We start from the raw sequence: 13,551 nt of genomic DNA, 5'->3' as shown, positions 1-13,551 counted from the left end.
CTGTTGCTGAATCCTCGGGTTTCAAAGAGAAAAAGGCTCTTACTTGCGTTTTCCTGGTTCGCAAACAGGTCCACATCTGGGTATTCCCACTTTTGAACAATCATCTGAAATATCTTCGAGTTCATGCTCCACTCCCCTGGATGAATGTCTTTTCTGCTCAGAAGATCTGCATGATAGTTGTCGGAGCCCCTCAGATGCAGAGCCGATAAGGATAGTAGATTATGCTCCGCCCAGTGGAAGATCCTTTCGGAGATCATCTGTAACCTCCTGTTTCTTGTACTTTCCTGATGTCTCAAGTGGGCTACAGTTGTCATATTGTCCGAGTAGACTCTGACATGCGACCCCTGAAGCACAGTAGTGGCTGCCCATAGGGTTTCTTCCACCACTTTCATTTCTCTTAAGTTTGAGTACTGCTCTGCTATTTCTTGCGACCAGACCCCTTGGAAGGCCACGTGGGAGACTACTGCTCCCATCCCCTTTTGCTTGCGTCTGTTTTGACGGATAACAAGGGAAGTTGAATCCATGCTGAACTTTTCTCCAGATTTCCTGGACAGAGCCACCAATTTAAAGATGCTTTCACCTTCTCTGGCAGATGAATTCTGTTGGAGAGGGAACTTGGAGATCTGTCCCAACAGGAAAGGATGTAGTTTTGAAGGACCCTTGAATGCGCTTGAGCCCAAGGTACCGCCTGAATAGATGAGGTCATGGACCCGAAGACGGACATGGCGAATCTTAATGACACTCCGCTCTGGTTCTTTAGTGCATAAACTTTCGACCTCAACTGAATCTGCTTCTCTTTTGGCAGAAAAGAGGCTTGTTGCTGAGAATCCAGGAGAATTCCCAAGGAGGTCTTCCTGGTGGAGGGAATCAGATCTGACTTTTGGTAGTTTATCAACCATCCCAAGGATTCCAGGATCTGGAGGGTCATCTGGAGGTCTCTTTCCAAACTTGAAACCGAGGGAACCATCACCAAAAAATTGTCTAAATATGGGACGATGCAGATATTCAGTTTCCTTAGATAAACCTACTACCTCTGCCATGATCTTTGTAAACAGGCGGGGTGCTGACGAAATGCCGAAGGGGAGTACATTGAATTGAAAATGAAGTACCTCTCGGTTCTGAGTTACAGCAAATCTGAGAAATTTGCTGTAATCCGGATGAATTGGCACGTGGTAGTAAGCCTCTGGCTGGTCTACTGTTGCCACGACAAATCCTTTTCCAATCAATAAGCTGCCATTGAGGAAGGAAGCTCGCAATTCTGCCTCCTACCTTCTTGGCGTCATTGTCTGTCCTGCCTAGAACCTTGAAAGATATTCCTACCTCTTCCCCCTTTTGTGTAACTCCAGCGATCAGTTTTACCCTTGCCTCTGTACTGAAATGCTTGCTGCTGTTGTTGTTGAGGGAGAAGAAATGGTCTCTTTCTGAAACTTTTTGGATTCTTTGGCTCTGGCAGAGACTTCTTCTTGTCGGATGCTTTCTCCAACAACTCGTCTAGGACCGCCCCAAACATATACTCTCCTTTAAATGGAATGGACCAAACTTAGATTTTGATGCGTTGTCCCCACTCCACATCTTCAACCACAAAGCTCTTCTCGTAGAATTTGATAATGCTGCCAATCTTGCCGCAATCTTGACCGACTCCGCCAAGGCATCCGCTAGGAATCCAGTGGCCTTCTGCAGAAAAGGAAGAGATGCTAGGAGGTCCTCTTGAGTGGTACCTTTCCAGAGATGTTCCTCTAGTTGTTGGAGCCAGAGGAACATGGAACAAGCTACACAAGTTGAAGCGATATTAGTCTTCAGTGAAGCCGCCGATGTTTCCCATGCCTTCCTTAGAAGGCTTTCCATCTTCCTATCCATAGGATCTTTGAGCTGTGACGAGTCTTCAAAGGGAAGGGTTGTTTTCTTCGCAACCCTTGCCACCTGTACATCAACCTTCGGGACTTCCATCCATAGCTTAGCCGCCTTTTCATCTAGAGGGAATCTATCCTTCATTTCTCCTGCCATACTAAGCTTTTTCTCAGGTGACTCCCATTCATCCAAAATAAGACTCCAAATGTTGTCATGCACAGGGAACACTACCTTCTTCTTGGATTTCAGACCGCCAAACATTTCATCCTGAACTGTACTGGTTTCCTTCTCCTCTTCCACCTGCATCGTGTCTCTCACCTGCGACAACAATTCCTCCATATTCTCAGACGAAAAGTAATATTTCCTATCTTCCTCATGATCTTCACTTAGGACCCCTTCTTCCGGTTCCTCCATAGACCCTAATTCTGAATCAGAGGTCTCCCTAACCGTATATTTTCTCCTTTTGGGGGGAGATGGACCTTCAGCTCTGGCTTGTGAGAAGGAGGCTAGGGAAGATTGCATTTTCTGCCGAACCATTCCCCTGACTTCTTCCATAAGGGAAGGCTGTTCTTCCTTCACAATGTTGTCAGTGCATTTCCAGCAGAGGGGTTTCTTATGCCCTGAAGCTAGCTTTTTTATACAGATGGCACATTTGCGAACTGTAGTGCTTTCTCCCACTGTCGGTGCAGGATCCTTGTCTCCCTAAATTAAAAAATAAAAAAAGGGGAGATTTAAAATATATTTAGGATCCTGCTCAAAAGAGAGTGGGGAATAACCTAGGACCTAGTACTTACTGGGGCCGGGTTAGCGCTGGGCTCTGCAGACGCAGGCTTTGGAACAGCACCCTCCATAGTAGCAGAATATTCTGTCCTACCTTAATGGAGTCTTCTCATCTGGGTCTTTTATAGGGGAGACCGAGATCCAGTGCCAAATTTTCACCTATCTAGTGAAGGATCCTCATTTTCAGGGCAAACCGCGGCTTCTCCTTTTGAATTTCCCACTGCAGCCCCATGCGTTCCACGGTGGAACGCACCAAAAGTGACGTCCCGCTGGCCAAAAGCCTGACTTCCGGCACGCCGCCATGGAGGACAGAGGAGACTCCGGCCGGGGAGCTACAGGAGGCCCCCAGCCCCCAAAACCCTACTCGGCTTTACACGCAGGCAAGTGTGTGTGTGGGCGGTCCCGCTCTCAAGGAGACACGGGAGCTGCAAAGGAAGGAAGGTCGGAGGCGATCGCTCCCTGCAGCCCGGCAGGTAAATTTAATAGGGCCCTGCTTGCCGGCCGCAGGCACCCCAGGTAACCTCTTCATCCCATAGGGACAGGAAAACACTGGGGATTGTTGGGGGAAGGGGCTATTTAACCTCTTGTTTTCCTGTCCCTAATTAGGATGGGGATGCTACCTCCAGGTGTGCTGTCATGGAGGGATTGGAGAAAATAACATTATACTTACCTTCTGATGGCCCCCGGTCTTTTCTCCACTGCGTCCGATCTCTTGTATGGCTTGCGGTGGAGTGAAAGGATCTTCCATGACGTAATTTAGTTATGTGACAGGTCACGCGACCGCCGTCACCTGTTGAACATCCGCAACAAGACCACAGAGAAACAAATCAAGAAGAAACGTCACACTCACCGGAGTGTTGATCAGGTTCAGGAGATACTTCTTTCCCTCATAAGTGTAAAACAGAGACGCAGTCAGGGCCTTCACCGTAATCCCGCGCTCCCTCTCCACCTGCAGCTTGTCCACAACTTGTTTATTGGAGGAGGCTTTTGGAATACAACCTGAGGGAAGGAGCGAGACACCTGAATCCACACTGTTAGATCGTAGTGGCAGTGTCCCCCTCCATACTAGTCTGTCAATGGTAGCTTGTTTCTGTGTTTTATATATGTATTTTAGGTGTGTAAACCCTCTTCATGTGTACAGCAGCCTGGAATGAACGTTGCTTAAAAAATAAATAATAGAGTAAGGCCTCATTCAGACTTTCATCAGCTTTGTTTTGAATCCGAGAAGCTCTAAACTTTGATTTGGATCAAAATCCGACAGGTCAATGTGTTTCAGTGAAAAATACGCGGTCCGCAGAAATATGTGAACAGCCCTAGACTATAATAGATATGAGTTCTGTGAAAAACAAGGATCGAGCTCATACGAAATCCAACATTTCATTCTATAAATCTACATAAATTAAGTAACGTGCCAAATTGCTTTCTTTTTGGTTTATGTTTTGTTTATGTACGGAGGGAAAGTTCCCAGTGCTAGTGTCTAGCTCACTGATTTTCCTTGCTTGGTGCCTGACGTCCCAAAAAACTGACAGTGAGCTATCAATCAAGATAAAGAGGCTGGTGCTGGGCAGGGAAGCAACCTTGGAAGTCTGAGGCTTGGTTAGTGCTCCGTTACACCCAGAGCACTCAGAAATGCAGCAACAGATAAAAGATATAGAGGTGTCTATGGATTTAGCTTTCCAAATCCTGCATGGTCATGAATGGGAATTGGAGGAAGGGGTATATCTGATGGATTCCCTTAAATTGTTAATTGGCAATTGCAGTTCACATAGTTGCATATTACTTAATCATTAGAGCTACAAAAATTTGCATTTCAAGCACCAGTAAAACAGAGGCCAAAAAAGATTCCTTAGAGGCATCTGGTCACTATTAGTGATGATCGAGCGTGTTCTATCAACCCCTTCGGCAAGCACGCTCGGGTGCTCGCCGAGTATTTTGGCATGCTCAGCATTTCTTTTAAGGTCGCCGTGCCTGCAAGTGTCACGGCTGTTAGCGTGCTCGCTGAATGGGTTCATAGAACACGCTCAATCATCACTAGTCACTATACATTAGTATACAATAAAAAAACACATATCACATAGTGAATAACACAGACACTATTCAATACAGCAGGGTTGAGGTGTACTTTGTGGGACAAAATTACAGCATTTTTGAAAGACGCCATTCACTTTACTGTGCAACATATAGAAAAAAAAGGGCAATGAATTCCAAATAAAGTGAAATGGTGCAGAAGAAAACAAAAACATTTTACTGCTTTTAAAAAATTCTAAACTTTGCAAACAAATTGTTTGGCTTGTGTTCCAATTTTCTAAGACCGTTTTTAATACCATTTTGGGGTACAACTTTTTGATTGCTCCATCAAATGAATAGTCGTAAGTTACTTACCGGTAACGGGATTTTTCAGAGACAGCACCACGAGAGAGGGGATCCGCCCACCAAGGAGAGGAAACCTACAGGCTTAAAAGGGCGCCACCTCTCTCCCGCCTCAGTTTGGATTACAGAGCATTGAGAGGACCGCCAGGTTAATAAACACAGCAAACAATCACAAAATTGCCATACCAGACGACACCTACTGAGTGTGAGATTATAATTAATAAAACGTGAGTGTTCCCACAAACGTGAAAGGAGGGAATATAAGGGTGCTGTCATGGTCTCCGAAAAATCCCATTACCGGTATGTAATTTAATATTTTATCGGTCGACCATGACAGCACCACGAGAGAATTACAGAGATGAAGTAATCTATTGAAGGACCACAGCCTGGAACACTCTTCTCCCAAAGGTGAGGTTAGCCGATACACCTATATCTAACCTATCGTGTCTATGGAATGTAGAGGGACAGGACCAGGTAGCAGCCTTAAATATGTATTCTATCGAGACACCTGTCTTCTCAGCCCAGGAGGTCGCCACAGCCCGGGTGGAATGAGCCTTCAGCCCTTCTGGCCCTTCCTCGCCGCTAGATGTACAGACCAAAAGTTTGGACACACCTTCTCATTTAAAGATTTTTCTGTATTTTCATGACTATGAAAATTGTACATTCACACTGAAGGCATCAAAACTATGAATTAACACATGTGGAATTATATACTTAACAAAAAAGTGTGAAACAGCTGAAAATATGTCTTATACTCTAGGTTCTTCAAAATAGCCACCTTTTGCTTTGATGACTGCTTTGCACACTCTTGGCATTCTCTTGATGAGCTTCAAGAGATAGTCACTGGAAATGGTTTTCACTTCACAGGTATGTCTTGTCAGGTTTAATAAGTGGGATTTCTTGCCTTATAAATGGGGTTGGGACCATCAGTTGTGTTGTGCAGAAGTCTGGTGGATACACAGCTGATAGTCCTACTGAATAGACTGTTAGAATTTGTATTATGGCAAGAAAAAAGCAGCTAAGTAAAGAAAAACGAGTGTCCATCATTACTTTAAGAAATGAAGGTCAGTCAGTCCGAAAAATTGGGAAAACTTTGAAAGTGTCCCCAAGTGCAGTTGCAAAAACCATCAAGCGCTACAAAGAAACTGGCTCACATCAGGACCGCCCCAGGAAAGGAAGACCAAGAGTCACCTCTGCTTCTGAGGATAAGTTTATCCGCGTCACCAGCCTCAGAAATCGCAGTTTAACAGCAGCTCAGATTAGAGACCAGGTCAATGCCACACAGAGTTCTAGCAGCAGACACATCTCTTCAACAACTGTTAAGAGGAGACTTTGTACAGCAGGCCTTCATGGTAAAATAGCTGCTAGGAAACCACTGCTAAGAACAGGCAACAAGCAGAAGAGACTTGTTTGGGGTAAAGAACACAAGGAATGGACATTAGACCAATGGAAATCTGTGCTTTGGTCTGATGAGTCCAAATTTGAGATCTTTGGTTCCAACCACCGTGTCTTTGTGCGACGCAGAAAAGGTGAACGGATGGACTCTACATGCCTGGTTCCCACCGTGAAGCATGGAGGAGGAGGTGTGATGGTGTGGGGGTGCTTTGCTGGTGACACTGTTGGGGATTTATTCAAAATTGAAGGCATACTGAACCAGCATGGCTACCACAGCATCTTGCAGCAGCATGCTATTCCATCCGCTTTGCGTTTAGTTGGACCATCATTTATTTTTCAACAGGACAATGACCCCAAACACACCTCCAGGCTGTGTAAGGGCTATTTGACCAAGAGGGAGAGTGATGGGGGACTACGCCAGATAACCTGGCCTCCACAGTCACCAGACCTGAACCCAATCGAGATGGTTTGGGGTGAGCTGGACCGCAGAGTGAAGGCAAAAGGGCCAACAAGTGCTAAGCATCTCTGGGAACTCCTTCAGGATTGTTGGAAGACCATTTCCGGTGACTACCTCTTGAAGCTCATCAAGAGAATGCCAAGAGTGTGCAAAGCAATCATTAAAGCAAAAGGTGGCTACTTTGAAGAACCTAGAATATAAGACATATTTTCAGTTGTTTCACACTTTTTTGTTAAGTATATAATTCCACATGTGTTAATTCATAGTTTTGATGCCTTCAGTGTGAATGTACAATTTCCATAGTCAAGAAAATACAGAAAAATCTTTAAATGCGAAGGTGTGTCCAAACTTTTGGTCTATACTGTATATGATAGAGAAATGGCCTCCCAATTCCATCTAGCTATGGTGGACTTCGTGACCTTAGACCGTTCCTAGCCCCTTGGTAGGATATAAACAACGAGTTATCTTTCCTAAAGCTTTTGGTAACTGAATGTTACCTAACCAGACATCTCCTCACTTCTAACGTATGTAACTCCACCTCTTTCTGGTTACTAGGATGTGGACAAAAGGAGGGTAGGAGGACTTCCTGAAGTCTGTTGAAACGAGTAGCTACCTTAGGGAGAGAGAGTGATTTTTAGACCAGATCCTGCCTATCATCCAGAATTTGAGTAAACGGCGAGGCCATAGACAGGGCCTGGATGTCACTAATGCTCCTGGCCGAGGTTAAAGATATTAAAGCGGTCTTAAGAGAGAGGGATTTAAGGGTTGCTGACTATTAGCTCAAACAGCGAGATAGTCAAGGCCTTTAGAACCAAATTTAAATACCAGGGAACCAAGCTGCTTTTAATAATGAGTCTAGATCTAAAAGCTGCCTTAATGAACCGAGAAACCCAGTAGTTACAAGCTACATCACATAGGGCACCCAAGGCAGAAATCTGTACTTTAAGGGTGCTGGTGGATAACCCTAGTTCAAGACCTTTTTGTAAAAACTCCAAAGATTTGTCCTATTGGCACCCCCTCCCCATGAACCCCAGAACCAGAGAAAGACAAAAACTTTCTCCAACTTGTGGCATAAATCTGGGTTGTAACAGGTTTTCTCCTGTGCAGGATGGTTACTAGACCTTTGGAAAAACCTTTCTGATTTGGCAGTGTCCTTTCAAGTTCCACACCGTCAAGTGGAGGCCAGTTGCTTGAGGATGGAATATCGGACCCCGGAGAAGGAGATATGGAATCTCTGGAAGAACCCAAGGATCGGAGATGGACATGTTCCTCAGGCATGAGAACCAGGGCCTCCTGGGCCAAAAGGGTGCGATCAGCAGAACCCTGGCCTTGTCCTCCCTGATCTTTCTTATTACCATGAGAAGAACAGCCAACCAGGGGGGGAGGAGTCATACGCCATCCTGAAATACCAACGTATCAGGAAAGCGTCCACAGCTAGGGGATTTAGGGAACACAAGATCTTTGTCTTCCGATTTAGTTTTGTGGCAAACGGATCTACCTGACCCCCCCCCATCTTCGGCTATTTGGGTAAAAATTCCTTGATTTAGTTCCCATTCCCCTTGCATCAGAGGATAGCAGCTTGGGAAATCTGCTCTCATGTTTTCTTTTTCCCTTATATAGAGGGCCATCAGGGAAAGGAGGTGACTTTCTGTAATCTGGAAGAGATGATCTGTCACTCTCATCAGCGATCTTGACCATGTATCCCCCTGGTGGTTCACATATGCTACCGCAACTAGATTATCCAAGAGGATCTTTACATTCTGGCCCTGAAGGAAAGGTAAGAAATTATTCACCGCCTTGTCTACCGCCAGAAGTTCTTTTGCATTGGAGGAGAGACCCTTTTCGATATCTGACCAGGTCCCCTGGGCTACCATATCTCCCAGATGGGCTCCCCACCCTCTCGGACTGGCATCTGTGGTAATTGTTCTAGTGACCCTAAGTACCCAGGGAACCACTTGAGATAGGTTAGGCTCAACCTGCCACCACTATAAAGATTTTACTGACCGGGGTGATAAGGACATCTTCCCTTCCAAGTGCCCCTTAAGAGAAACTTCATTATGTAGCACATCCCACTGTAGAACTGTGGCGCCCCTGAAGGTTCGACCGCCACAGGGATGCTGCACTTCTGTAATGGAGTGTAGTGTTCCTCCTCCGAGGTAAGAACAGCGTGATGGTCGGGACCCAAACTTTGCATCCAACACCACATTTCTCCACCAGAGGGGGCTAGTATGCACCAGGTGCTGCCCTCCTGGTTACAGGGAGACTGGGGAACCAAGAGTGAGGGGAACCAGTTAGTGGGTGAGGGTGGAGGACTTACAATTTAGTGACACTTTAAATTTCATATTTAATAAAAAGCCATCTTTGGTTTTGGTCTTTGTGCTGTTAATTACTGTGAGGTATTGTGATCTCCCACCCTGAACGTGGATCCTGTGTGGACCTGCAGTGGATGGAGACACAGCCCTCATACCCCAACCTTGGAACGAGGGGCAGGTTGCAGACGAGGAATGTCTCAACCCGGTCAAGGACCACGACCAAGAAGGCCCGGAGCTAAAGAGTGTAGCTCCACAGCAAATGGATCCCGGGGAGGATGCAGACGGAGCAGTGTACGCCACCTGTCCTCACCACCTGATATATTCAGAGGGAGTCCAGCTGCAAGAGGGGTACCGGCCCCCGACACCCGACCTTGCTACTCCATGTCCTGGTTGGTAAAGCCCGGTAGGCCCAGAGGATCCCATCGGGTATCGGAAGGAGCGGAGCTGCCACCCGTGCCCTTGTTCTGAGAGGAGTTCAGAGGGAGATCCGGCCTATCTACACACACACAGACAGGAGAGGATACGGTCTGTAGTTCAGGAACACTCAGGTGCGGGGTCCCGATTGAATGCTGGACTTGCTCGGAGGTTGTCGGACCCCGGTCCCTGGTGACCGCAGGACTCCGTGGGGAGCAGGGAGTCGCCTTCCTTCTGCCATCTCTAATGTGAGTAAAGCCTTGGAAATTCATCCCTATGGCCTCCGGACTGTTCATTACGCGCCATTCCGTGCGACGCCGCGTCCCTACTCCCGCACTACTACCCCCCCTTTATCCTGCTTTACCGGCCCTGAGGCCGCGCTCCGCCTGTGGGGAGCGGCGAGAACTTTAGCCGCCATGACTCCAGGCCTCAGCGGACTGTAGTTGCGCTGGTGGCGCATCACCAGACACCACAGGTGGCGTAGTCGACAATTACCACTCAACCCGGAAAGCCCTAGCATCATTTTCAATGTGACGGCCCTGGGCAAGGAACGGGTCCAGGCCACGACTGCACCCCCGTTCTCAACATCTGACCCGACTCCGAGTACCCCCATCTTCCCAGGGCAGGGCTGAGAGCGTCACATCACCATGTGTAGGGGTGGATTCAGTGAGGAGAAGTGAGAGGAGCAGGGGCTCTGCAGGAGCTCTGCTCGGCAGGCAGGCTCGGCCTGTCATGCCCAAGAAGGAGAGAGGAGTGGGAGCTAGGGAGGAAGGCTCCAGTAACTTAAGGGATCCCAGGGGGTACGGTGAGTGCAGGACGGCACACGTACGCCCGAATCTGCCAGGTGTCAGAGGGATCAGGCTGCAAGAAGGGAACCGGTCCCTGGACTAGCCGAGTTACTTCAGGTCTCGGCTGGAAAACTTTCATTGTGCAGTTGCCACAACCTCACCTAAGCCGCCGTGAAGGGCACCAAGCAAGGTCCGGGAACTTCAAGTTGCCCAGAGGGATCTCAAGGTAACAGATCGGTACTTTGTGTGGCGGGGCGCATGGCAGGAGGGAGAAGACCTACCGCGGGAAGTCAGCTAAGAAAGGAACATACAGAAAGGGGGTCCCGTTAAGTGCTCTTGAAGTACGTGGGAGAGTGCTGAGCCCCTGCCTGGTAAACGCAGCGCGACATGGGAGGCTGACACCTGTACAGTGCACCTGAGGAAGCTAAAGAACTGTGAGTAAACTAGGATGACTGCACCCCACTGTTTCTGTCAGTTATTTCTACAACGCTATCGCTCCCGCACTACAACGCCCAGCATCACCATCTGCATCTACACTGCCCTGGAGCTGTGCTCTGCCTGTGGAGAGCCATGCCAACCCAGCTGCCCTAACATCTGCTTCAGAGGTCTGCAGCAGTGCCGGTACTCATTACTGGGAACCACAGGTGGCGTCACGAGACAAAACTGTTAACAAACCCTTTTTTTTTAAAGAGTGATCGCAGGGTACGGGCCCGTGACATCCGAAGAAGGTAAGGGCCCGGGTACCGAGTCACCCATATTCCCCCTGGGCGAGTCATAAGACACCACACAGGAGAGCCGACAGATCCTCTATATACTACACCACACAGGACAGATCCTCTATATACTACACCACAAAGGAGAGCTGACAGATCCTCTATATACTACACAATACAGGAGAGCTGACAGATCCACTATATACTATACCACACAGGAGAGCTGACACATCCTCTATATACTACACAATACAGGAGAGCTGACAGATCCACTATATACTACACCACACAGGAGAGCTGACAGATCCTCTATATACTACACCACACAGGAGAGCTGACAGATCCTCTATATACTACACCACACAGGAGAGCCGACACATCCTCTATATACTACACCACACAGGAGAGCTGACAGATCCTCTATATACTACACCACACAGGAGAGCTGACAGATCCTCTATATACTACACAATACAGGAGAGCTGACAGATCCTCTATATACTACACCACACAGGAGAGCTGACAGATCCTCTATATACTACACCACACAGGACAGATCCTCTATATACTACACCACACAGGAGAGCTGACACATCCTCTATATACTACACAATACAGGAGAGCTGACAGATCCTCTATATACTACACCACACAGGAGAGCTGACACATCCTCTATATACTACACCACACAGGAGAGCTGACAGATCCTCTATATACTACATCACACAGGAGAGCTGACAGATCCTCTATATACTACACCACACAGGAGAGCGGGCAGATCCACTATATACTACACCACACAGGAGAGCTGACACATCCTCTATATACTACACCACACAGGAGAGCTGACAGATCCTCTATATACTACATCACACAGGAGAGCTGACAGATCCTCTATATACTACACCACACAGGAGAGCTGAAAGATCCTCTATATACTACACCAAACAGGAGAGCTGACACATCCTCTATACACTACACAATACAGGAGAGCTGACACATCCTCTATACACTACACAATACAGGAGAGCTGACAGATCCTCTATATACTACACCACACAGGAGAGTTGATATATCCTCTATATACTACACAATACAGGAGAGCTGACACATCCTCTATACACTACACAATACAGGAATGCTGACAGATCCTCTATATACTACACCACACAGGAGAGCTGACAGATCCACTATATACTACACCACACAGGAGAGCTGACAGATCCTCTATATACTACACCACACAGGAGAGCTGACAGATCCTCTATATACTACACCACACAGGACAGATCCTCTATATACTACACCACACAGGAGAGCCGACAGATCCTCTATATACTACACCACACAGGAGAGCTGACAGATCCTCTATATACTACACAATACAGGAGAGCTGACAGATCCTCTATATACTACAACACACAGGAGAGCTGACAGATCCTCTATATACTACACCACACAGGACAGATCCTCTATATACTACACCACACAGGAGAGCTGACACATCCTCTATATACTACACCACACAGGAGAGCTGACAGATCCTCTATATACTACATCACACAGGAGAGCTGACACATCCTCTATATACTACACCACACAGGAGAGCTGACAGATCCTCTATATACTACACGACACAGGAGAGCTTACAGATCCTCTATATACTACACCACACAGGAGAGCTGACAGATCCTCTATATACTACACCACACAGGAGAGCTGACAGATCCTCTATATACTACACCACACAGGAGAGCTGACAGATCCTCTATATACTACACCACACAGGAGAGCCGACAGATCCTCTATATACTACACCACACAGGAGAGCTGACACATCCTCTATATACTACACCACACAGGAGAGCCGACAGATCCTCTATATACTACACCACACAGGAGAGCTGACAGATCCTCTATATACTACACCACACAGGACAGATCCTCTATATACTACACCACACAGGAGAGCTGACAGATCCTCTATATACTACACAATACAGGAGAGCTGACACATCCTCTATATACTACACAATACAGGAGAGCTGACAGATCCTCTATATACTACACCACACAGGAGAGCTGACACATCCTCTATATACTACACCACACAGGAGAACTGACAGATCCTCTATATACTACACCATACAGGAGAGCTGACACATTCTCTATATACTACACCACACAGAAGAGCTGACAGATCCTCTATATACTACACCACACAGGAGAGCCGACACATCCTCTATATACTACACCACACAGGAGAGCTGACAGATCCTCTATATACTACACAATACAGGACAGCTGACACATCCTCTATATACTACACAATACAGGAGAGCTGACAGATCCTCTATATACTACAACACACAGGAGAGCTGACAGAACCTCTATATACTACACCACACAGGAGAGCTGACAGATCCTCTATATACTACACCACACAGGAGAGCTGACAGATCCTCTATATACTA

Source organism: Phyllobates terribilis, unplaced genomic scaffold (assembly GCF_046119375.1).
Source record: "Phyllobates terribilis strain yellow unplaced genomic scaffold, ASM4611937v1 Scaffold_142__1_contigs__length_4687701, whole genome shotgun sequence".
In the NCBI taxonomy this organism is placed as follows: Eukaryota; Metazoa; Chordata; class Amphibia; order Anura; family Dendrobatidae; genus Phyllobates; species Phyllobates terribilis.
The sequence above is the reverse complement of the archived record's forward strand: the minus strand, read 5'-3'. Positions refer to the sequence as shown.